General features: G+C 45.5%; 1 long non-coding RNA gene across 1 annotated transcript; it reads left to right on the top strand.

The window, feature by feature from the left end:
- On the top strand, positions 1-24,565 carry LOC125947833 (uncharacterized). Its single transcript, XR_007468528.1, has 4 exons — positions 1-106; positions 3,678-3,821; positions 8,715-8,846; positions 24,437-24,565. It is a non-coding gene; the product is annotated as an uncharacterized LOC125947833 (long non-coding RNA).
- Positions 24,566-24,829: the final 264 nt, after the last annotated feature.

The following is a 24,829-nucleotide window of genomic DNA, read 5'->3' as shown; positions in this document are numbered from 1 at the left end:
TGCCATATTTTTGCAAGCCCATTACAGATGAGCATAAGCTGTGCTATAACTTTCGGCAGAAACCCTCGTCTCGGCTACCAGCTTACTACCTCAGCGCATAGTTTTGGTATGTTTCTTACAACATTTTAGACTAATGAGGCACACATTCGCTAATCTATTCGATAACAATTGCACAAAGAAAATGTTTCATTGCCTCCAGGTCGAAAGGCTGGATGTGTTTCTTTGATGTCCCTTTTTTGATGAGTTTGTTACTACATATGCCTTGCCGCAAATCACCGGAATGAGAAAAAAAATGCGTCGAGCGCTTTCCAAAGCGCGTAGGTATTTCGTCTCAATGTTCTGGTGTCAGTCATTTACGCTGCATCGATTAACAGTACTGCCCATAACGCTGATGTTTCTCCTCGCGGTTGTTCTTTAATTTCTTAAGTGAGGGCCATGCGAAAGACTTGGGATTCGATAGGTGCTAGAATGTTCGCTAAAGAGGGTTTATTTTTACGTATACTATAGCTGTAGAACGAGACACGCAGAGGCGCAGTAAAGTGGACGTTCTTCTACAAAATAGTGCAAATAGTACGCCAAAAATAGTCTTCTGAGACGACGATTTCTGCTTAGTCGGTTCTTTATTTGACACTATGTCAATATTACCAGCGCCTAAGCACAAATATATATGAAATTTCAAATATTGCTCTGCACGGTCAATGTCAATGCTAAAAGAAGAAAAAATTATTAAGGACAACAATTTATGCAAACCAAAATTCAATAACAATGAAATAGGCGCTGAGTGTTCATAAATAACTTTAATATTAGTGCGAGCAAATTTTTACAGCCGCCATATTCAGCACCGTATGGATACCCCAAATGCGATCCGATGGGCGGGAGGGGAGGGCGGTACCCTGGGCGGCTTGCGGCCGTATCGGCGACAGGAATGGAGCCGAAGCGAATGGACAGGACTGAAGGCGATTGTGCATGTGTCCTACACTTGTGGGCTTATAACGTCATGCGCGTTCGTGGGGAGAGGGAAGAGGGGGGAAGAGTGTGGCGACGGCGCTGCAGCAATGGAGGCGGGTAGGAGGAGAGGGGGCAAAAGTGTAGCAAGGGCACCTGAGCACGTGGTCTGAGGTTCTGTGGTTAGAACGTCATGCGCCGGAGGTACCGGAGCGGCTGCAGCAGCGGTTGCGGCAGATGAATTGGAGGGGCCGTCACCGCGGCAGCGCTAATGTCGGCGTAGTGTGGTGCCGTAGGAAAAAAAATGTATGATTTCATAATGCCTGCAACCCGTGTATGCAGCCTAATCAGCTTCGCTGGTAATCCTTCCCCATGTGAATGTTGCGGCCCCACGAAATTACTTATACGAAATTATTCGACACATTTTTTATTAGGGCGTCGTTTGATCTATGTAGACTTCGTAAGGTGAAATACCAAGTCTTCAATGTACTGTTCTTGGGAGATCACGCTGCCCTAAACAATAAAATTCTACTGCCAAGCTAGCGACCTTTTTAAATCTATTCTTGCTTTATTCTTCCTGTGGCCTTTTCCTTTTGGGCGCACCATTAAAAAAAGCATACGCGCGTATACTTTATGCGTGTTGGTGTTAGTATCACTTATAACGATCGCGGTCACCCTACTTAGTATGCACTATCTTTTGTGTTCTGAACTGGGCTGGTTGGTGCATGGATGCAAGCAACACAAAAGACGGGAAAGTAACGGCAGGGTGCTTTTTGGAGACGAGTGCTTTTACATTGAGCAAACAGGCTGACGTTGCAATGATCACCTATGGGAGCGTGTGTATTCGCTTAATGGCTCAGTTGCCATTCATTTCGCAGAAAATTGTTTTAAAACTGTGCTTGTGAACCTTATCTTGAAAACTGAACGTTCTGCGGACGCAACAGAACGCAACATGCCTTTTCACGCAAACCAACGCATTCATGCTTCCGTTATATAACATGCCATCTGTAGCTCTGCATTGTATTAAAACACGCTACTGATCGAATGTTTGATAGCGTGCCCTAGGGGTGTGTGAGTAGTAATTTTTGAGACCGAATTTATAAGAATCTAATTATGCCAGAAACGAATAGAATCGTATCCAGTAGCGAATAGTTTTCGAATAATTTTCTAATAATGAACATGTGTTATGACAATTATTATAAAACGGTGTTCACATCGTAGCATTCTTAAAGTTAGCAAGTTTCTGTCATTACATAATACGTTATGAAGCCTTGTTTATTAAAAGCACAAATAGAGCAACGCATAAGTAGTTTCTTCACACGCACTGGACTTTTCAGTAAGTGCAAATGGTCGTTCTATAGCCTCTAAAGTACGGGACCTAAGTGACGTAGCCTGTTCTACTACGCACGCTCTCAAGATTTATGTACATATAATAAGCCCGCGATGGTGTAATTGTATGTTAAATTGGGTGCTATTTCATAGTGACTATTCGATTCGAAGACCGAATCGAATAGGACATTATTCGGTTCATTATCTGAAAGTTTCGAATATCCGAACGCCCCTAGCGTGCTGATAACCAGTACTGAATTGGTGTTTCTATAGAATCTGCGTAGATTTTCGTTGCTATGTAAACTACAGTTGACATGCAAAACAACAATTGTCATTAGTGAGCGCTCTATCTGTCGCCTTCACTGTGTCCAGTGTTTCGCGCTCTTATATTTCCTTCTAAAGATGAACTGCTTGTGCATGTCATAGGCGAGAAGAGTAGGCGAAAGTGAAAGGCTCGATTTCTGTTAGCCACAGTAATATGAAGTACCTGATAATGAAGCCAGGCAAAATATAGGGTAAGGTAATTGTCATGTTTAACAATCTCTGTCACTTCGTATAATGGTTCCTTCTTGAGGATTGTGAGGGATCGCCTAACTACTGAAATCTTGAAACAAAAGGTTTGTGGTTTAAGATCTGCTGTTGTTTTTGATGTTACTTGTGTTCGAGACACTTTGAAATATATGATATAAATATAAAGGTTTTAAGCAAACTGGGATATTTTGATGCGGCCTCAAGAATCTCATCTATACATCTCGTACGCTCTTGACCCCCTTTTCCTTTAACTGCCACCTCAGGGCGCATTAGGTTACGTTTAATGAAACCAGCCTGACATGACGTCCCCCATTTAGGAAAGCTTTTATTTGTCGCAATATCTTGTAGGAATATTCCTTGGAGGAATATTGGGGTTTAATATCGCCTAAAAGAGAGAAATTGGTTCCCTTGACAGTTCATGAAAGTCTCAAAAATTCAAACGGCCACACCTGGTTTCTTTAATCAAGGTAATTGTTTCATATTTGCGACAGATCCACACTTGAAAAGCACAGAACTCTGCAGGAAAAACAAGAGCATTACGGGTCATACTTTAGTGTTAAGGCTAACATTTTCTGTCTTTCGTAAGCTTTCAAAGTCGCTCATTTCTGTAGTGTGAAATACAATTTTTCTCTCAATTTGTTTAGCAGTACTGTCATCTTTCTCTTCTCCGAATAAAAAAGAACAGTTTTTTTACAGATCTTAATATTTCTTCGTTAATCTAAAACTCTGTAATTCAGGTGTTTTCAATTTACTTAAGATCGAATTATCCAGAACGTTATGTTTTCTTGGCTTTAGATTTAAACTGCCTGCCACACATCAGAATACTAAAAGGAAGGTTGTTTTTAATATATTATATTTTTTCCCGCGACAAGATAATGGAACTCTCGGATCCGGCAAGTACTCTGAGGGTTGCAGGGATTCTGTGCACGTTTGTGGCTGCATTTGAAGTCTTCAACCTGAAGTCGCTATCTTCACAAAAACTAAAGCAGTGTACCATCATAGACACAGCGTATGGGGTAAGTATTTTCAAACATTACGAAGACTGGAGATGATGGGAAGTGCTCGTATACTTGTGTCTTATGTTGAAAATGCAGATATGCGTAAGACTTGTCGATGTCGATCAAGGAACAAAGTGTGACACAAACTATGTAGTTAGAAAAAAGGGGACATGTTATGGGACTAATGCATTCGTAGCCTACAATGAGCTCGTGGAATGGGGGCCGTAGAAAGCAATTCTATGTAGTCCTTTTTTTTATTGCAGTAGGTAAACAAAGCGCGTACTTTCTCTACCGGCATCCTGACAAAACTGAACGTAGTAGTGAGATAGAAGCTTCAAGTTGCATGGGAATGGGCAGCACCGTATGGGTGAAATACGCTGAAAGTTTAAATTGTGCAGCTAAGTTAGTCATTGTAGAAAACTGCTTATGTTTTCTAGAGAGCGTTATGCAGCTGTTATACGCAATACGCGATGATTGCAAGCGCTGTGTAAGAATTAATATAATGTGGCACCGCCTGTTTATTTCGGGGAAATAGATGGCATGCTAAGGCGGATGGGCAGAGAAATGTTTAACGTTGTGATTGTATTGAGGGCTGTGGCGATTATTAAGCAATACTGGTTTTTCTGCTATATTCAGTGTTTTATGTAGAGCCCGTGAAATTACTCTGCTTTGTGCTGGGTAAACAAAATACTCCCCCCCCCCCGCCCCCTATTTTGCATTTGGTGGATTTATTAGACATGTGATGGCAAAAGTATGAGGACGCGAAGTTTATAGTGCCCTAGGTAATTCCGGCTTTCGCAGTAAATTAGCTATTGAAAATTCCCTAACATATTTTACGAAATACATGGAACATATTTGTCCTTATGTTTAAAATTAGGAAAATAGTGGTCATGTGTCAGATGACGTGCCTCTAAGTTTCAAGTTGGTGGTTAAATCAGGACGCTTGTAGTAGTAAAGTTCATAGTTAAGTTCTCTAAAGTGGTCAAGACATTTTACGCGCAATCTGTTACAGCTGTGTCCCAGGAGTAGTTTTGATGTTATTTACCATCGAGACACTTTCAAATATATGACTTAAATATAGAGTGTTTAAGCAAACTGGAATGCTTAAAATGTGAAGTTGTAATGCCAACTTCACATTTAATATAAATATAGCCATGTTTGGTTTGATGTATGGCCAAAGTTGGTGGGTTAATAACAGGCTTGAGATGTAATTGTTATAACCATCTTTTTTCTATCTCTAACCATGGTCCTAAGCGCATGGAATGTTTTCCTTTTGTCCACTGTGGTATCTGGTACATCGTTCATGTTGCATGGACGTAGAAGACTAACTCTGGACGATGTGCCTGCGAAGCCAAAAGCTTGTGTGTTAGTAAAAGTAGTGAAAGGAAACTCATAAGCATGTCCTGAAATGCTCTAGAATGCAGAATACTTGTCAGAGCCTCGCTGGATTGGAGCTTAATTTGTAACAAAGCTGTTTCCTTCAAGCAGCTGTAGTGAAGCTTTTAATGTCAGTGAATAATCGACATCCTTTAAAACTGTGGCAGCTTATCATACTATGGCCGCTGATAAACCATGGAATTGCCCCAAATTTTTCCAGTTTAAGCGTAGTGTTTGGTTTGATGTATGGCCAAAGTTGGCGGGTTAATAATATTAGGCTTGAGATATAATTGTTATAACCATTTTTTCTTTCTCTAACCATAATCCTAAGCACATGGAATGTTTTCCTTTTGTCCACTGTGAAATGTATCTGGTACATAGTTCATGTTGCATAGACGTTATTATGAACCGGGTGGCAGTTTACGTTTTCCATGGTACCTAAAACTCCGTCTTTAACCCCTTACCCTCTCTAGGGGACTGGGGTAGGAGCCTGTCCGGTTTATGAATACAATAAAGTTTTACTACTACTACTACTACTAAACGTAGTACCACATTTCCTCCTCCCAGAGCACAATATAAAACATGCTAAGACGAATGTATACCGTTTTAGAGCCATACGGTAATTAATTTCATCCGTGCATTATGTATACTAAACCCGCGCATTGTACATTTCGCCTGCATACCTCCAATTGCGTGCCTCCAATTTCTGTGAAATGTGAAGTTTTTACCTGTCTCTCACTTCTTCAGTGCACTAGGAAATATTGCCTATAAAGGCTGATAATGCTTCTGAGTGCATAAGTAATATAAATCATAAAAGAAAAATTAGCCTACAGAGAGTATGGTTTGCATACACATTATCGATAAGCCTCCACCGCTCTACTCTCCCTTTTTAGCAAGTTTAAACCCGGTGCTGGTGATGCATATTTGAGGAGAGCAGACAAACTGTCTGTGCAGTTAGTAGAAAAAAATTATAACGCCACACATTAGCGCGAATGTTCAGACCTTCCTAAATGTCTATGAGACATGAACGTCCGCAAAATGAAAGTATCTAAGGACACTAAAAGAACATTGCGTTTAATTGTTGTATAACGCTTTTTAGTGCTTGAATAAGTAAGTTAGTGCAAATGCCGTAGCAGATATTTTAGAGCCATTAATTAGTGCATGCACATAAGTCATAGAAAAAAAATCTAGTGGCTTTTATGTTGTCAAAACGACAATATGATTATGAGCCACGCTAAATTGGGCGACACCTGATTAATTTTAGCCCCCCCCGTGGTCCTTTATCGTGCACCCAATGCACGCTACACGGATGTTTTTGTATTCGCCCCCATCGAAATACGGCCGTCGATACCGAGCTTGCTATCGCAACCTCATGCTTAGCAGCGCAATGGCATAGTCACTAAGCCCCCACGGCGAGTTCTCAGACACATTATGTTTCAAACTTTCAATAAATATGAACTCAGTGCGAGTGATAATTTTCCCACGACCATGGACAAATCTGCCAAACGAATCATAAAATGTACCTATGACAATTTGTAGCGTTTGAAAGATTAATTTACATCAAATGCCGCAGTTAAACGCGACATTCTAAAGTTTCCTAAACATCACTTTTAACCCGCTCGCTGCTTTTGAAAACTGTAATCAAGGCACCCTATTCGGTTCACAGAGAAGACAGAAAAAACCTATGCACCCTCTATTGCGTATATAAAAATAGGGATTAAATGAGTGTTCTGTAATTATTTGTAAATTACTAATTAAAACAAAGAAGCTCGAATATTTGTCGCAAATCACCAATCAAATTGTACTCATTGTCGTTGTTATGAACGTGGTTCCGGTTTACGTTTTCCATGGTCACTAGAAGACATCGTGTTTATAGGTTCTATAACGGTGCTTGTAGAGGTAATTCTGCAAAAACCGTAATAACTGACACTCTTGAATTTTTGAATTGACATAATGAATACCATACCGAGATTATCCCCCACATCGGACTTTAAGGAATACTCAACGAATAAAGCAGGCTACTGGAGCTCTAAGACACTTCTTTACCAATTTGATACAAAGGCTGCAATTATCTTTTGAAGTTTAAACTTTCTCCACTTATCACCAAAATTATGCCTCCATTTGTATTCTAATTTAACCTTTATGTCATGCATGATTTTCTGAGGCCACCGAGAAAACAAAATACGTACTTTGTGATACACTCCCCAAGAGGAAGAAAATAAATATGTTGTAGTTTTTTCCAGAGCACCTCTCTAGAAAAATATTTTCCGCTGTACATCACCCATAAGTTGGCCCCCATCGCAGCGAAATATTTCTTTCGCATACGATTTCTTCCAGCACATAACACATGTAAAGACGATGAAAATGGAGGCTTAGCAATTATTATTGACCCCATAGATTACAGAAAACACTTCAAGACTATGCCTCCGAGCGTATCATGCGCCCCTCCACGCCGGGATTTTCTCTAAGTTTTACGTGACGCATGATTTAGTTTTCCCAAGATCCTGCAAAAGCAGCAAAATCACATTTCGCAGCGCTTATAGTCGCTGCGACAGCTTCGCTGTAGGTCATGTTTCATAATCCTGATGTCTCGGAAAATCCAAATAAGCTTCGCTTCCGAAGATGCGAACGAATACTTGGCGTAAGTCTTCCGATCATGCGGTCTTTTCCTTTCTGCAGGTACTTACTTTGCTCCATACTGCACAAGAATGAAGTAGTGCTAATGTCGTGCGGGGCATCGATTGGGTTATGAAGTGAGCTCTTTTTCCCACAAAGAGGCTAAGTCTTGTTAGATGTTGAGGTCAGCATTAAAACCTCCGCATGAAAACCAGGCAAACTTACTTTTCCGTACCAAAAGCGAATTCGCGGACAGCCAGAGAAAGAGTGCACTCAAGCTCGACTTTCGATGTTTCGATGAAGGACATTTATTCAACTGACGTCGGGACTTTGTTGTATATTTTCTTCACGACTTGTTTTTAGGTAGCCTTCCTGGAGAGAATTAGGGATAGTTAAATGAATAAAGTAAGGAGTTTTGTATTTTTAATAGCATTAGTTTAAAATGAGGCTCCTCCGATAGATACGGACTGACAAGGATAGTAACTTTGCAAGCGCATGTAGTGTTCTCATTGCTAGGGGCACGAGAATGTGGAGACCTCTGGGGGAGGACTGCATCTTCAAGTGGACGTACTTTTGCACAGGAGGATGACTTGAGAAGTTTGGCCGGCTTTATACGAGCTATAGAACTGAAGCAACCGTTCCTGCTGTTATGTGGGACATATCTTCATATAGGCTGACACATGCTCACAAGTCTGAAGTGACACTTTGCAGGGACATAATAGACATTGTGTACGTTAACGCGTGAAGTTTTTAGATTCACACTTCACAATTAGAAACTAACATAGGCACCGTTCCTATTAGGGTAATCTCTGGATTTACAACTTTCCCCTTTTGGACAGATGATTCAATATTTCAGTACATCTGACGCTAACTTATTTCATGCCAATCATTATGGTATAGGCCGTTATTTATTTACAGGTGATGTGCGCTGGGGCAATCGCAGTCTTGTTATTGCGCGGCTATGAGCTCCTGAAAATTGACTGTCGCTGTTTGACTGCGGAAATCTCGTGGAAGGAAGTCGTTATGCTTATCATCTCTATCATTACAACTGTGAGTAATTATTTTGTATATTCACGCATGTTTATTTTCGGGGCAGCAGCTGCTGAGTGCATTTACAACAGATAGATCGTACTCTGTTGTTCTCTTTTCACGTCCAACTTCCATTGTAACCTACGACAGGTGTGTCCACGCAATCGAGGCATAGGGTGGCATGCTAGTCATTCGTTGACCGTCTTAAAGTGCGACACCTCTGAGGATAGGCACCTCACTGCATGTTTTGTGCATTAAGTCTCGACTCCCGGCTCCCGGCTCCCGGCAGTTCCGGCTACTTCGAGGTTGCAAGCAAGCACAGAAACAAAATGCAAAACATTTTAAGCGTGATATGTTTTTAGCTCCCATTGTTGGCTTTCTTCAAGTGGCCTTGAACAAAACGCCAAAGCCCTTATCCAGGCACTCAAACCGAGAACATACCGGCGAGTTGACAAGGAAATTTTTTAACCCGTAGGCACGCGTACAACCATTGTATGAACGTAGTGTAGAATACAACTTACTGCACATCGTAATTGATACAAACAAAACAAATGAGCCAACAAAAAAGTAAATGGTGTCTGCTTGACACTACCTTTTCCACACATAAAACCACTATGGCAATGTGCATGCAAAATCATAAATGTCAGCTTCGGATTCATGAATGTTCCTCAAGGCGCACACAAGTACAGTCGCTACTCGGGCAAACAAAGTTTTAGCATTATTGTGGCTGTAGTAAAACGTTGCCTCGAGACACGGTTAGATACCGCGTAGACCAGCGGCGAAGAAAATCGGCTTCACCGAGTTTGAACAGCTGTTCTTCAAGATGACCCCATATTATCACCCGTAGTTTGCGCACTCTGGGGTACATTGCTCTATTTGGCTGCCGGGGTCGTTCGGCAATGTTGCGGAAGCACCACAAAACGTAGCTAACGCTGTAGTAGACAAGACTCGCAAACCGAACTCGCCGCCGTGGTGCCCGCACGATGGATATTTCAAATAATCTTGCCACCAGCTTTCATATGATGCGTGCTACAACGCAGTCCTTCACTACATGCGTGTTGGCCTGTGTTTGGGCGCAAAGAATGCATTTATCATTCGCTACTGTATCCCAGCGTTGAAGCCTGTCTCTTGTAGGTAGAATGCCCCAATGATATTGCCAATTAAGTTATTCAGTTTGAAAGGCAATTCAGGTGAAGAAACGGCTATCCATCTTTTTGTAGTAGCTAGCTGTCCCTGGAGGCACAGCCGTCTCACAGTACATTTCACAAAGCCTTGAAACTGGTGTCGTACGCCACTTAGTATTCCTTAGTTGCACAATCTGCCTTTGTAAGCGCGCACCCGCCGCATACTGCGGTGCGGGCGTTACCACTGTCGGAAGCAAGTTGCCTGTACTTGGTGGCATAAGCGTTCGACGGTAATAACCCAGCCACTAAAGGTGCAGTGGTCTACCTGGGTACTCGTCATCATCTAGTAGGTCACATGTACTCTTAGCGCACAGCAGCCTACCAAATGTAACTATACACGGCAAGCTCCATTCTCCGCTGGCTTTCGGCAGACGCAAAAATTGTTGTGCTACATATTGCGACTTCTTTATCCAGAACCACGAGAAAATGAGTGTGTTTACTTCGCGTACTGTTGGTCATGGTGGGAGAGCCACACTTTCAGCAAACCACAGTTTACTGCACAATACATTCTTAATAAAGAAGGCCCTTTCTGCTAGTGGCAGTGCCGACGCAGTCACTGCTTCCGACTGTGCTTTAATGGAGCTGATAATGTCTCACCATTTCTGAGGTGAAGCACCACTTGTAGAAAATTTCATGCCTAATATTTGCATATGCTCGGTCTGTTTAATGCTTCCTGGTAATGTTTTGCACTGCGCCCTAAATTTAATGCTTCGCATTTCTGCATATTTATTTTGCCCGCTGATTATGATGCATGTATTAAATACGAAATACATCGACAAGACTGTTCCCATCCCGTAAGAACAAAGTAATGTCATCCGCATATGCCGAGACTTTTATGCACTCCGTTCTCGGCATAGGAAGACCCCTCACAAGCGAGCTCTCGCTAAAACTTATTAACAATGAGTCAATCGCCAGTACAAACAATATAGGTGACAAAGGACAGCCCTGCCGCACGCCCCTTAACACATCAAATGTAGGAGTCAGAGTGCTGCTAAGTAGTAGCTCAGCTGTTGTTCCCGAATACATCCGCAGGATATCTACAAACTCTTCGAGGAAGTTATAGCATCGCAATACCTCAAATAAGTACTGGTGTTCTAAGCGGTCGAAGGCTTTGGCTTGGTCTAAGCTTACCAATACTCCTGAAGCTTCACGCGCTGTCGTGTATTGTATGATATCATGTGTTAAATGGAGAGATGAAAATATACTCCGACAAGGCAGGAAACATGTTTGATGTACACTGACTATTTTAGGTAATAATACCTTCATGCGATTACAAAAATCGTTGTCAATATCTTATACTCTGTGTTGAGCAGTGTTATGGGTCTGCAGGATGAGGGTTCGGCAAGGTTGGAGTCAGCTTTAGCTAGAGTATCACGCGGCCCCAATTAAACGATTTAGGAATACCTTTCTATGCAAGAATTCCGTTAAGAAGAGATACCAAAGCAGTGCTTACTTCTGACCAGCAGGACCGGTAAAATTCGACTGGTAAGCCATCTGTAGGGGGTGTTGATCCACTGTTCAACTGTTCATAGATCGGATAACATCAAAAACCTTTTGCAGATTTGTTGGAGACAATAAATTCTTGCCGTCTGTGTAGTCCACGTGGGTAGAGTATTACAAAAACGATATATTTCTTCACCTAACAGTTGAGAATCGTAAATATTTTCCGATGAGAATGCATCTGAAAACCAAGTCCAAAAATATTTGTTCGATAGATCATATCGCACCGCTCTCATTGCCATCTTCTATTATAACCTTTTCAATAAAAGAGCTGCCATTTTGCGTCCTGCTGGACGTACGAGCCAGCCGCAGTACCTCGGGATCAGAAATTGGCCTGTTCGTCATCTACGCCTTTGCAGAGGTACGAGAGTACCAGCTCACAAGCCTATGGTATCGTAAACGCTGGTGATCTAGGTACTCCTACATTAGCTGTGTTTGGGAGCCTCCATCTCGTACTATTCTTATCCTTCTCAGGCACTCACAAAGCGGCTCAGTCTCTTTTTTTTGCGTTTCCTGCTAGTTGCTATGCATGCCGACCTCCACCTTTCCTTTAAAGTATCCCACGCTTTTATATTGCATTCATAATCGCTTACTGATGTACCTATTTCGGCTTTGAGCTCGGTTAGGTTCACCTGGTCACGCAAAAAGCAATGTCTAGTTTCGACATGCTAGTGCGTTCACCTGGCCTTCCTTGGAGATTCAGCGCGACAGTGAAAGCTCGATGATCTGAAATGTGTCCTGCGTCTGCAGGAAGATCGAGGATGCTGCACTGGACCATTTGCGATGTTAATTCAGGGGGGAAATACATTCGATCTAGAAGGACATTGCGATTGCATTTGCTGCCATGTGGCCCCAAAAGTTTCATGATGTACGTATACCCAGGCATCTGATAAATTGTATTCTTTCACTATACGAGATAATTCAGCTGCGTGCGCATTGGAAGCGTTTTGCCTTGCCCCTCGTGAGTCGCGCATAGGGTCGAGTACACAGTTAAAATCGCCAACCATGAAAAATGGATGGTTGTCTAAGAAAAATGGGGACAGTCTAGCAAAGAAGTCATTGCGATCTTGACGTACGGCAGGCCCATAGACCTTCAATGCCCAAACTTTCCTCTCGCCCTAAAAGAAATCAAAAGTGATCACACGACCTTCTAAATAAAATAGGTGGTGACTTCCACGTAGAAGTATCCTACGAAAAACAACTTTTACACCTCGACATCGCCCAGGGCTATATGAAAAATATGCTTTTACAGAAAATTCATCACAAAACTTTTTAACTTCCTGCGAAAGAAAGTAGCTGCACTAAACAGGGAAATCGAAGCGCACTTGATCGAGCTTTCCAAGCAACAGTGGAACGAGGTGTGCGCGTCGGTAGACGGACAAATGAGAGCCGGAGGCAAATAGAACCTCTTAAAGAAACTTTTAGACGACAGGCAATCCAAAGGCAATCAGAGATTGGCAGTCTATAGGATTTTACACAAGGAAAAGGAGCAGGGCAAAACGGAGAGCGAGCTTCTAAAGGAGCTGGCGGAGACGTATCTGCCACTGGGCCCGTCGGGTGACAGCGACTATCCACAATACACTGGCGCAGAGGTCGAAGAACTCGACGGGCCCTTCACGGAATTTGAAATTTGGGATGCCTTACAAGACCTCAACGGACGCTCGGCGACGGGCCCGGACGGGGTCTCGAATAAACTGTTGAGAAACCTAGACGGCAAGTCGGTTGAGAAGCTCACTGAAGAAATCAACAGAGCGTGGAAAACGGGACGAGTACCCGAGGTCTGGAAAGAGGCCTCGGCTATACTAATACCGAAACCCGGTAAACCACTTGCGCCGGAGAACATGCGGCCGATATCGCTAACCTCGTGCGTGGGCAAGACAGCGGAACGTGCCATATACATAACCGAATATCGCGGTACATAGAGAGAGAGGCCCTGTTCCCACACAACATGGTGGGCTTCAGACCGGGCCTCTCCACACAGGACGTAATGCTACTACTCAAGAAGCATATAATTGACGGCATGACCAGGGACACCAGGAGCATACTGGCCCTGGACCTAACGAAAGCTTTCGACACGGATAAACACAGATTGCTACTGGAAACGATCTCGGCGATCGGGCTCGGCCAGAAATTCCACTATTACATAGGATCCTTCCTCAGAGACAGGAAGGCCACGATCAAAATAGGACAGGCCACGTCCGATTGGTACAAGCTAGGCGCGAAGGGCACCCCGCAAGGGGTGGTGCTCTCCCCACTATTATTCAATGTAGCAATGAAAGGGCTCTCGGACCGACTGACGAGAGTGGCCAACGTCGATCACGCCTTGTACGCAGACGACATTACGGTGTGGTGCACGGGAGGGTCTGATGCAGAAGTCGAGCGGGCTCTCCAAGAGGCGCTGGACACAACGGAAGAGTACCTGATGGAAACGGGACTCCGCCTGTCATCGAGCAAATCGGAACTGTTGGTGTACAGGCCCTCGAAACAGGGCATGAGGAATTTCACTCTGATCGATCAAATCCCAATCAAATTACAGCCGACCCCCAGAGGGGACACTATAAGAATCCTGGGGCTGCTAATTGAGGCTAAAGGCGGTAACACGCAAACGGTCATGAAACTCACGTCCAAAACGGAGAACATGCTCCGGCTAATCCTCAGGGCCACCAACCGCAGGGGAGGGCTCAGCGAGAGCAATCTCATCAGACTTTCAGTCATCAGTCACGTAAATTACGTAGCCTCGGCGTTAAAATGGACCAAGAGAGACGCGGCCAAGATAGAGACACTGATGCGCAAGAGCATCAAAGGGGTGCTAGGTCTTCCCATCACTACAAGCACAGAGCGGCTCGATCGGTTAGGTTTCCACAACTCGCTAGCAGAAATCATCGAAGCACAGACCAAGGCACGGGTCGTGCGGCTGTCGACCACCAGGGCCGGCAGACGCATCCTAGAAGAAGCAGGCATAAATGCAGAGGCACGGAAGGTCGCCCTCAGCGCGACGGTCAGGGGCACTTTCAAGGTAGAACCGCTTCCAAGGAACGTCCACCCACAATTCAACGAGGGGCGCCGAAAGGTGAGGGTCCGAGCACTACTGAAATCGCCCGCCAACTGCCCGGGACTGGCGGCATTTGTAGACGCGGCTCAGTATGGGCGCAGCGACCGGCACGCGGCCCTCTCGATACGCTGGCATGGGACGATCATTAACGCAGCATCGGCGAAGGGGGTAACGTCCGGAGTGGCCGAACAGGTGGTAATAGCCATGGCAATGAGGGACCCCGAACGTCCTTATGTGTGCACAGATTCGCGATCGGCGGCCAGAGCATTCACCTCGGGCTCCATATCGCGGGAAGCAGTGGCCGTCCTTGCCAACGAGGGAGCTACGGGTCATCACATCGTCAAATGGTTTCCGGCCCAGATGGGGGCCGACGTGCACCCCGACTTTCCCAACGCCAACGAGCTGGCGCACGACCGCTTCTTCTTCTTCTACTTATTATTTCTGGGGTTTTACGTGCCAAAGCCAGTTCGGATTATGAGGCATGCCGTAGTAGAGGGCTCCGGATTAATTTTGACCACCTGGGGTTCTTTAACGTGCACTAAAACGCAAGCGCACGGACATTTTTGCATTTCGCCTCCATGGAAATGCGGCCGCGGCGGCCGGGATTCGATCCCGTGACCTCGTGCTCAGCAGCGCAACGCCTTAGCTGACTGAGCCACCCCGTGCGCACGACCGCGCGCGAGGATTAACGCACCGCGGCGATCGTAGCGAGCGAAGTGGCGGGGAGGGAGGGGAGCACCGAGACCCGCTGCTCACCTTCAACGAAATAACAACGCACTATCAGCTATCAAACTCAGTAGACCACAGTCATCGAAATTCAGAATGCTTAATACAGGGTCGTTCCCCTCGAGAGGCAGACTGAGCCTTTATTCACCAGAGGTAGAGCCGCAATGTCCGGATTGTGGCGAATCATACTGTTCGCTAGCGCACATGCTCTGGCAATGCTCCGCGTTAAGCCGTACCATGTTCAGTAAAGAAGAAGACTGGGAGCACGTTCTGCGAAGCGACGACCACCAGACCCAGCTCCGGGCCGTCCAGAGGGTCCACGGGCTTCCCGTCCCAACGTGGGTGTGACCCGCGACCCCTGCCGACCACTAAACCAAGAGTGGGTGGGGAGCGTTCCTCAGGACTCAATAAAGTTATTTTCTCCTCCTTCCTGCTTGTTCCTTAAGTTACACACTTGAAGAAAGAGGAGGTCGACTTTTTCTCGCGGGCAAATGAATTACTTCTCTCTGTTTATCTCTGCTACGAAATCCCTGTGCGTTTAGTGTCATTATGTGCAAATGCATGGTGAATGAGTAAGTTGCGTACAAAATCGACTAAGGCAAATGGCTTACAATAGGTAAGTTGTGCACTGAATCGGCGTCATACATCGTTGCAACAGCCAGAACACAGCGAAGTAAAAAAGAGCATAGGAGCATCACAGCAGCGAACGTGAAACAGGCACTGATTATGTTCCTCACACAGGTTAGTCGGAAGCAAGCTGATTCCTAAAATACCAAGGTTGCAGAGTCTGTCACAGGGATGGGAACACGATATTTGCGCCAAGCATCGTTCCGTGAACGCTGCGTCAGCTTCGTATTGGGGAATCGAGGAAAAGCAGCCCTTACGGGCAGCAGAAGCGGTGTAAGGCGCCATCGTTAGTAGGTCTCCGAATCGGAGAGAACGTCCATGGTAGTGGTGTCTCGTGGCATTTTCTTGCATTTCTTGGAGGGTGTCGCCGTTGTTCTGATGACGTAGAACTCTCTGAAGACAGAATTCTTTTGGCGTCTTCAGACGCCGTTTGTGAGCGCGTACGTCTTTCCTTCACCGCCGCACTGGTATTACTCGCAAGCGCTGCCGTTGTTTTGACAACCGGCGTGATCCTCAATGGACCGGCCGAGACTTCGCAGATGCCGAGATGGCGTCGATCTGCGTCCTCGTCAGCGTTCGGTGTTGTAGCACATGTAAGAAGCCGTTCTCGCTGTGATCGCGTAAGCGGTCGTCTAACGCAGGCTCCTCGTCATCTTCCGCGGCAGACGACGACATTGTGGCAGGTAGCGTCTCGATGCTCTCCTTGTTAGTAGAGGGAGAAGACGCTGCGTCGCTGGCATCGGAGGACGCTGGCGTCTGAACCTCTGGTGCACTTTCTTATTCTCCTGGTTGATCGGTGGTTTGCGTCTGCGCTGTTCTTTCAGATGCCTTGTCCTCCAGCGCTGGTTGGGCGGGCGTTGCGGGTGCCACTGCACCAGCACATGAAAGTGGTTGCACGCAGTCAACAGTGGCGTGCTCGCCATTGCAACGTCTGCATGGCGCATTGCACGTTGCAGTAGCATGGCCGAAAATGGCACATCAGGCGCATCGAAATGACGTGCAGGAGGCCCCAAAATGACCTTCTGCGCCGCACTTGGATCACACTCTTCAATCCTTTGTATTCCAGCATTACCCTAAGCCAATCACCATGATGAAATTCGGGGAGGTTTTACCATCTCGAGTTTGACCAGTCGGCTGCCATTGCTGATGTCCGTCCTGTCCTTGAAAACAACATCGGAAATGTCTCGGCACTTCCCATAGGTGCAAATGCAGCAGTCAGGACGTCGTCACTGACACAGGGTGGAGGACGATACACCGTCACATAAACCACTGGAGTGCCCATGCGTTCCAGCGGTACGACCTTGTTGGCGAGTAGCAGAGAGCGTTTCGCCGCCATTTTGGCTGCCTGAGCCGCGGAGCAAACAAGAGCCAAGAACTTGTTGCCACCATGATGTTGCAGATACTGCAAACCTCCGGCACCTACGACTTCTTCTACGGAGTCGATGATGGCGTCAACCGGTGTTGAAATCGGTACATTGAAAAGAAAGCACTGGGCTTTCGTAGAGTGTTGCACGGGCGCTGGCCTGTTCATGGCTGCTTCACCTAAGCAACCACGATGCAATGCGTGGTGCCCAGGCTGTTGACATGTATGAAAACATATGCCAAGAACAAAACGAGATCAGCCAGCCAATCCGTCAAAACTTAACAAAACGCTGTCTCTCGCCCAAAATTATTTGTATGGGGCCACATTACATACGCTAGTTACTCTCCAAACAAGTTTTAAAAAAATATTGCCTCCGAGGTCTTCCTAATGTTTCTTCAAAATATCACTCATGCTGTAACTTCGAGTACGCTGAAGTTTTATTTGTCATTTCCAATAGCGACGTTCAAAAAGCAGATACAGGGGGCCTAAGGCCCCACATCTGCAGCCGACCACTACGATGCGACAACAAGGAAAAAAAAACACCGCATATCCACGGGGTGAATGATGATGATGGGCGAAGCTCCGGAGGGAATCATCGGTAAACCGTGAAACTTCCGTGTAATTCGCCCAGTCTCGCCGCACTAAATCGAACGATTGACTTCCACCAATGACACGCGCCATATGTGACGTCATTCCTATTTATAACAGCGCCCTTCATTATAATAGCACCATCTCCCGCTTAAGGGACGCTAGCACAAACGCATTAGAAACGTGCAGTACTCTCTAGTAAGGGGGAGAGGCCACAGCGTCTTACGCAGCCGTTTACACATGCCGGAACGTGCACCGCGTTTGCCGACGCCATCACATGACTGCTGAGAGAGCATAACCCCCGTATTCATAAACGCTCCTCGACTTGACTTGCCACCGCCTTCAACGCGTTTCGAACGCGCTGCCCAAGGCGGTGGCAAGTCAAGTTCAAGTCGAGGAGCGTTTATGAATACGGGGTAAGGCGGAGAGGCCACAGCGTCTTACACCAGCTTCTTACACGGCCCGTAACGCGCTAGCACAAACGCGTTAGAAACGCGCAGTCTTTCGTTAATGTTGGGTATTTATTGTGATCGTGGTGCATGTGTCCATGTGCGCTTCGTGGCGTAGTGATCAGCCATTTCTCTACGCCACGAAGCGCACATGGACACATGCACCACGATGACCATAAATACCCAACACTAACGAAAGACTGCGCGTTTCTAACTGAAAGGGGTTTTTTTTTCCCTGGGGCACCCATTGTATAATATGCAGAAAGGAGGAGACAATTGAGCATGTATTTCTGGATTGTTGGGATGCTGTTTTCTTTGGGATGTGCTCCAGCGCACAATCAAAAAGAATTCCCCCGATGCGTATGGCATTCGCTACTTGCCAATAGAAAGTGATGACGGCACCCCATTCGATATGGTAATGCTCATGGCCCTGCATAGCATTTGGAAATGCAGAATGGCAGTAAGGCACGCTGATCTCGACGCAAGAGCAGCTCGCCAGTATTTTAAAGAAAGCATAAGGACTTTGTGGAAGAACAAAAGTTGCTAGAGTGTATCCCAGAATGGTTGCCTCGGGTGGAATTATTACTGACGATGAGACAATTTTAGCGTGTACGCGTCCGCACAAGTTGAGCGGTCGTATTTAACGAATATGTGATTGTGATTCTGTTTTGTGATTCTCTGTGAATTTATGTATTTCTGTGTGTGCCAAAGACCGGCAATAAAGAAAAAAAAAAGCTTCGTGGCGTAGTGGTTAGCGCCGCGCATTCGGAAGCGAGGGTCCCTGGTTCGATTCCGCGCTACGGACACAACTTCCGGAATTTTTTTTTTCATAAAAGTAGACGTGCTACCTACTACGACGACTACTACTACTACTACAGAGAGGGACAGACCCACATCCTAAGGAGCTTCGCCCCTAAAAATGTGGGCTGCTTGCACTAGTGGTGCAAATCTGGAGTAAACAGCGGAGCTGGTGATCGACCTACCTTCTTCCAGGTTTTACTAGGCCTGGCTAAGTTTTGCTAGGAAATGCTAAGTGTTGCTAGGCACAGCATTCCGAATGGGCTCGCCGCCGAAGCGCAGATTCGCGCAGATTCTCGCAGAAGCGCACATTTTCGCAGAAGCGCAGATTCTCGCAAGATTAGCGGCTTCTTCTTCGGGTGTGCGGATCTTCTTTGGTCATCCCATGTCAAGGCTACATGTACTCGCCACAGAGTCTACAACAGTTCTGCCGCCGTCGAGGCGGCTCCGAACTTTGTCTCCCTGGTGACGTCATGGCCAAGCTGCGCCTCCACACTTGCCGGGGCGTGGCTCGTCAAAACCTGCCGAGCCGCTGCCATAGGCGCCGGTTGCAGTCACGGACACCGCGCGCGTTCGGCACGAACGCGGGGAAACGCGGATAGCGTCGGCAGTAGCTCTGCGCGTTGCCTCGTTGCACGGTGTACGATATAGATTATATATCTTACACCGTGCCTTGTTGGTGCTGCTAAAATTTCTTTCTCTCTTCAACTCTCTCTCGCCCGAGCATAGCGCGCACCGCGCATGTTCTCCTTGCCTCTCCCTAACGCCCCATGTCAAGACAACATGTGCACGGCACAGAGTCGATGAGAGTTCTGTAGCCGTCGTCGCCGTGAGGTTCCATGTAAAGTTTAACGATGAAATCGTCGCCGCGCGACGTATGCTGTATGTGCGAGTGAAGGCGCGTGAGGACGCGCGCTTTCACGGGGAACTAACGCACGGTGGAGAGCAAACGCGACTTCTTCCGTCGCGTGAAAGGCCGTGGGGGGATGGGAGGGAGGGAGGGGAGGCGACATTTAGCTGCGGTACCAAATGCGTATTTATATAAAACGGTGCGAGGTGAGAAGGTGGTAAAGACTCCGACACTGCTCGACGAGTGTCCCGTTCTGATCTCGTCGAAACCTCCGAGCCGCTGCCAGAGGCACCGGCAAACGTCACAAACGCCACGCGCGTTCGGTGCGAATGCGGAAAAACGCCGAAGGCGTCGACAACAGTTCACTGCGTCGCTGGTTGCTGCTACGTGTCCAAGTTTATACAGCTGATAAACTACTCTCCTTACTGCATATAGCTCTCTACTAATTTGCTATCGCAATTGATGCCTCGCCATTCGGGTGAAACTGCGACTATTTTATTGCGATAGCAATTATATGGACACTTCAAAGCAGATTTCTGCCGTCGTCGTCGCCGTCGTCGTCGCCGTGAGGTTCCGTATGACGTCAATGGAGATGAAATCGTCGCCGCGCGCCGAACGCTGTAATGTGCGCGTGAAAGGGGGCCGAGGGACGCGCGCTTTCACGGGGAGTGAACCCTACGGCGGGGAACAAACGCGCGTTCTGGGCCTTGCTCCCTTAAGGGCTGCAGAAGTAGGCGTCTCTTACCTCCTTACAATCACCATATATGTGGAGCAAACGCGCCTTCTTCCGACGCGCGAAAGGCCGTGGGGGAGGGGAGGGGGAGGGAAGGGCGGCGACGTTTAGCTGCGGCACCAAGTGCCTATTTATATCAAAGGCTCCGGCAACAGTCACCAACGCCGCGCGCATTTTGTGCGAACGCGGGCAAAACGCCGACGGCGTCGACAACAGTTCTGCGCGTTGCTGGTGCTGCTGCATGTCAAAATTTATACAGCTGATAAAACTACTATCCTCACTCCGTATACCTCTCTACAAATTAGCTATCGCAGTTGAGGCTTCGCCTTTCAGGTGAAACTGCGACAACTTTTTTTAAAACAGCTCTGTCCTTATCAATTGCTTAAAATTGCGATAAGGCTCCTGGTACGAAAAAAAAAAAGAGCTGGAGTGTCGCGAAAAACATTATGCCGACTCCCATGCCGTAGTATGTTTTACAGCTAGATGAGGGTTATTGCACTTACAGGTAAGTATCCCCACTTTTGCACGAGTTGAACGAGTTTTTTGCTCATAGTATGTTGTGAGATTTAGTACTAATACAAGTACTACTAGCACAAAATACTAATACTACTAACAAACTACCGCTGCTACAATTACTAATGAATACTTAATAGCAATACCACCACTACTACTTCTACGACGCCGATGACGACGGTGAGCATAATTGTGAGCTAATGATTTTCACAGTTTAATTGTAGGAGTCAGGAGGGAGGTAGCGGCCGAATACTGCACCAGGGAGGTCAATTCCGTTCTGTTGAGGGAGTGGCTTTGGTGAAGCTTAGTAGGCCTTCCTTATTTGGTTGCACCTTGACTAGTATAGACCCACTAGCTCTCGGTGATATATTTTTTGCCGGTGTCAGGCGGCACTCCATGCGTGAAAATGTAGTGGACTGGAGGAGAATTCGAAATTACGACCTTCAGATTAGAAGCCGGCTATTCTACCTCTGCTCCAAGCCACCACCCTGAAGACAACATAGAGGTAATGAATGGAACTGTAACTAGGCTGATCTCAAAAGCAGCAATTGAAGTGGGAGGTAAGGCACCAAGGCAACCAGTAGGTAATCTCTCCCAAGCAACAATGGACCCAATAAAGAAACGGCAAAACATGAAAGTGTCGAACTCGAGAGATTCGCTGAACTGTCGAAACTGATCAACAAGAACAAAGTAAGGGTTATTTGAAATTATAACGTGGAAAAGACTGAGGAAGCAGTAAAATATGGACGCAGCATGAAATCAATGAGAAGAAAACTTGGCATAGCAGAGTAATACCTTCAGCAATTTCGATGACATAGTAAAAACAGCGGTGCAATTGTATACTGACTAGTACAGGACGCAGAGTATCCAAGCTACTTTCATTCGATGTAGTGATAACCAGGGTATACAGAGGCTCCTTCTATAACTAGCGATGAAGTTAAAAGGGTCTTGAAAGAAATGACCAAGGGAACAGCTGCTGGAGAAGATGGAATAACAGTCGATTTAATTAAAGATGGAGGAGATATCAAGCTTGAAAAGCTTGCGGCCCTTTAAACGCAATGCCTCACGACTTCAAGTGTAACAGAAAGCGGGAAGAGCGCCAGCATTATACTCATCCATAAGAACGGAGACGTTAAAGAACTGAGAATTATAGACCCATTATCTTGTTTTCTGTATTGTATAAAATATTCGCCAGGTTAATTTTCAATAGCATCATGCCAACACTTGACTTCAGCCAACTAAGAGAACAGGCTGGCGTCAGGAAGGGATATTCTACGATGGATCATTTCCATGTCATCAATCAGGTAATCGAGAAATCTGTGGAGAACAATCACCTCTCTATGTGGCTTTCATAGATTATGAAACAGCATTTGATTCAGTAGAGATACCAGCAGTCATAGAGGGGTTGCGCAAGCAAGGTGCTCAGGAGCATACGTGAATATCTCGACAAATATCTACAAGGATTGCACAGCAACCTAGGTTCTCTTCATGAAAAGTAGAAGGTTACCTATCAAGAAAGTGCAAGCAATTGCACATGCCATGTCCCCTGGAAGTAAAATGGAACTTCGCTCATTTCTCGACTCACTAAACTATTGCGGAAAATTTATTATCATTATTGGCGACATACTTTACCCCCTTCATAAGCTCCTGAAAAACGAAACGAAATGGCAATTGACGAAGGCATGCCCAGCAAGCATTTGATTAAACGAAGAAAAGTCACAGCGTACCAGATGATGCAGACACATTACGACCCTGCTACTGCATCGGAATTGCACTGTACTGCATCTAGACACGGCGTTTGAGGGTCTTGCAGCAAGTACTACCGCATCAATTGATAAGGCATACTGCATTGCATCAAGGACGCTGAAGAAAAGTGTGTCAAAAGATCCTTAATTGATAGATTGGCTTTGAGCTTAGCCGAAGGCACCACAGAAATTTCACCAGGACTTATATGGACGGAAATTTACCTTGTTGACAGACCATAAGCCCCTCGTCTCAATATTTAAATCAAACACAAGAAATCACGGGAGCTGTGTAAACGCGGAGAAGAACATCTTGTCAGGATACGACCTGGAGATTAGGTATGTCTCAAGTGACAAGAACATAGCAAACACGTTGTGCAGACTACCCATGGTAAAGAAAGTCAACGCAGAAGATGAAACTGCTTATGAAATCACATACATGCACATCTTCAAGTTTGAAATTTACATCTGAGGCACAAACAAATTATCAAAACGAGAAGGTGTTACCATGAACTATGGATGAATGGTGAGAGCATGTTGACTCTAAAGACCTCAAACTGTAGGTCAGGCGATAAGCAAAGCTCACAGTTCAGCTTGATTGTGTATTGTGGAAAACTAGAATAATCATTCGTCATAAGCACAGAGAGCGATTACTGGCAGAGTTTTGTTTAGTTAGTAATGTTACAAACTCATTCTTTACCAACTGCAGTTATACTTAGGTAGCAAATGGAGTGACGCTAAGTAGTAACTACTCTGACCGTTTTTAACCGTTTGCACTCTTGCACTGTGTGTAGAGAAACAGAGAATGCTGTGGTTCATTAGGTGCACGTAACGGCGAGGCGATTAAACTATGAGACGTGAACAAAATGCCAACATCAATCAATGCATGCGTATGCGACCCAAATTTTTGGGAGTACTCGTCTGCAGTATATACTATAGATTTGACCGATATTGCGTTAGTCAAGGATTGCAAGGTCCTAGCAAAAATGCAATGTAATTTATTATTTTGAAAAACTCATGATTTTAAAGTATTCATGCAGTCTTGTTTTCACGTGTCTTTGCGGGCTAAGAACTAAAGTTGATGTGGCGCAACACAGGAATATCTGGAAAGATATCACACTCAACTGGTAAAGACTATAAATAAAGAGCGACTTAATACAATACCTGGGGTATGCTCGCAAATGTATTCCAGCAGGCTACATATGAAACGCTGTTTACACAGAAAGAATCGCATATTTGCCAGCGCAATAGGTGCTACTGCTACGATAGGCCTTTGCAGTTACATTACTTCACTTTGGTCAGAATATAAACTAAGTCAATAGAACATTTCACCTATTGTCGTTGCATTCACTTTGACTCCTAAAATTACAATTTCGCAACATTAAAACAGTGCAGGCAAGACCTACATCAAATGGCTTCTGGTAATTTCAATCACATTTTTGTTTTATCAAGTGTTTAGTCAACATACATCTTGTTTCTGTCTTAGGTGTTCCCATGCATTCTATTTTTTCTGCGGCGATATCATGACGGGGGCGCTCCAGGCACCGTTTGCGTGGTTCATGGCATCATGTTCACTGCTTTCATCAGTGATCTTTTACTTGCTGTGACAACGTGTGATGAGGTAAATATTGTACAATTATGAGGTGCATCACTACATTATTACTAGGTTCATCGTATAAATGGTTATATGAACCAGGGTGACTTATATTCTGGTTCATAATTAGCGGGCAATGCTGCTGAAACATCACAATTACACCCAAATTATAGAGAATATTTCCGCTCGTTTCAAAGTGCAGTTATAGGTGAGAGACACCTTCTATACGGAATAACTACTTTACAGACTGCAATTACAATTTTCATGCGTAAGGTTACGTAAATA

Source organism: Dermacentor silvarum, chromosome 8, assembly GCF_013339745.2.
Source record: "Dermacentor silvarum isolate Dsil-2018 chromosome 8, BIME_Dsil_1.4, whole genome shotgun sequence".
Lineage (NCBI taxonomy): Eukaryota > Metazoa > Arthropoda > Arachnida > Ixodida > Ixodidae > Dermacentor > Dermacentor silvarum.
This window is presented reverse-complemented; position numbering and strand designations above follow the sequence as displayed.